This window comes from Aplysia californica, unplaced genomic scaffold (genome assembly GCF_000002075.1).
Source record: "Aplysia californica isolate F4 #8 unplaced genomic scaffold, AplCal3.0 scaffold00529, whole genome shotgun sequence".
In the NCBI taxonomy this organism is placed as follows: Eukaryota; Metazoa; Mollusca; class Gastropoda; order Aplysiida; family Aplysiidae; genus Aplysia; species Aplysia californica.
In genome coordinates, this window is record NW_004797799.1 from 56863 (window position 1) to 58971 (window position 2109).

Consider the following 2109-nt stretch of genomic DNA (forward strand, 5'->3'; position numbering starts at 1 on the left):
GGCTCACACATGAGCTACACAGAAAGGAAGGTCTGGTAACAAGAAGAACCAAATTGAAGGAAGGAATTGCCACCCCAGCAGAACACTAATCAACAACAAAAAAGTCATTGCAATCAAATCTTAAATATAAAAATAACTTCTTCACATTCCCGACCATACTTCCAATCCTTGGTGCGAACAAATCATTATTTATTTATATATCCGCCTGATCTCATTAATTACGAAGAAAATAGTAATTATTATGATTAGAGATCTACACAAGACAGCGAAAATGACAATTCAGTTACCAACAGTTCACTACAACGGTACTCAAGACACAAAGCAGTGGATGTCGCAGAATTGGTCAGTTTAGCTGTAGCTAGTCTTAAGGCACATGCAACAGAAATAAGTCATATGTAAGTGTCGAAGAGTGGAAGCGTTACTAGACAGTAACATACAAATGAGAAATAAGGACAATAGATATTTGGTAAGCATGAAAGAGCAAACAATACCAGAGTGCCCGCTAACCTCCTGCCAAAACTGATTAGAGAGAGGAGACTACTATCCCATTAAATTATGTAATGTTCTGCTGCTTCTTTTTTTTTTTACTAGCTTCGTCTTTATCTTAAGAGAAAACAAGAGCTGACATGAATAAACGAAGTCCGGGTCTGAAAATGTTCAAACAGCTGACTCTTCCCCAACAAGTTACAACTGATAACGCTTCACGTTGAACTCATACTTATCAGCAAGCTTTTAAGTAGCCATACACATTCGACATTTCATTTGCCATAGAATGAATCTGCAACAAATTTCAAACTCACCTTTCCAGAACAAAAATACCAGAAATCAATCAGTAAAACCCAGAACAGTGCACACTTCAGGAATAAGAAGCCAACAGCCTATAATTTATAATACCTAGATCCTCTAAAACGTTATCGCGCCCGCCACGTTCACAGCCTCCTGGCTGCCGGTGTGGCGTGGTCAACAACAGCCAACAGGGCCTAGAGGTGCGTCTCGTCAAAAGATTGTTTCAGTGCGGAGTGCTGATAAGATTTATTACTCGAATGCGCAACTATACTATGTGACACATTGATTGTTTGCAGAAAGAAAATGTGAGTGTGTGTGTGTGTGTGTGTGTGTGTGTGTGTGTGTGTGTGTGTGTGTGTGGAGCGATAGAACGGGTTAAACACTGGGGTATTTTACCTCACACCTGGTACAGAAGAGGTTAAAGACTGGGGTATCTGACTTCACACAAGGGAAAGAACGGGTTAAACATAGGGGAGTCTTACCTCACAGCTTGGATAGAAGGGGTTTTAACACAGGCTTTTTACCTCTCACTCGGAATAGAAAGGGTTAAACACTGAGGTGTTTTACCTCACACCTGAGATAGAATGGGTTAAGGTGTTTAACCTCACACCTGAGATAGAATGGGTTAAGGTGTTTAACCTCACACCTGAGATAGAATGGGTTAAGGTGTTTAACCTCATACCTGAGATAGAATGGGTTACGGTGTTTAACCTCACACCAGGGATAAAAGAGATGAAAAACCCTGATGTGTTTTACCTCACACTTGAGATAGAATGGGTTAAACCCTGAGGTGTTTAACCTTACACCTGAGATAGAAGGGGTTAAACCCTGAGGTGTTTAACCTTACACCTGAGATAGAAGGGGTTAAACCCTGAGGTGTTTAACCTTACACCTAAGATAGAATGGGTTAAGGTGTTTAACCTCACATCTGGGACAGAATGGGTTAAGGTGTTTAACCTAACACCTGAGATAGAATGGGTTAAGGTGTTTAACCTCACACCTGGGACAGAATGGGTTAACCACTGAGGAGCATTGTGGCCTGTGACTCGCGACACACAGTGAAGAGGTGACATAAGGCGAGGGCTCAGGCCAGATTTGCGCGGCAGGAAATTTCCCACAATCAGCAACAACGACGTTTGTCGGGGAGGTAGATAGTTTGCGACACAGAAGGGACGAATTGAGAACGTGCTTGTTTGTTTGTTTGTTTTGATAAGAGTTTTACGGCACTTTGCAACACAATAGGGTCATGTAAGTGCCGAGGAATAGAGGTGTTACAAGAGAGTAACAAGCACAAAAAAGGACGAGTGATTAGGACGATATATT

At 41.6% G+C, this 2109-nt stretch overlaps 1 protein-coding gene across 1 annotated transcript in view; it reads right to left on the minus strand.

Annotated features, from left to right (window-relative positions):
* Positions 1–875, minus strand: part of LOC106012840 — a gene marked incomplete at its 3' end in the record, with an annotated part of 6424 nt that extends 5549 nt beyond the window's left edge. Inside the window, 1 exon segment of the mRNA XM_035971883.1 lies at positions 801–875.
* Between the last annotated feature and the right edge of the window lie 1234 nt (positions 876–2109).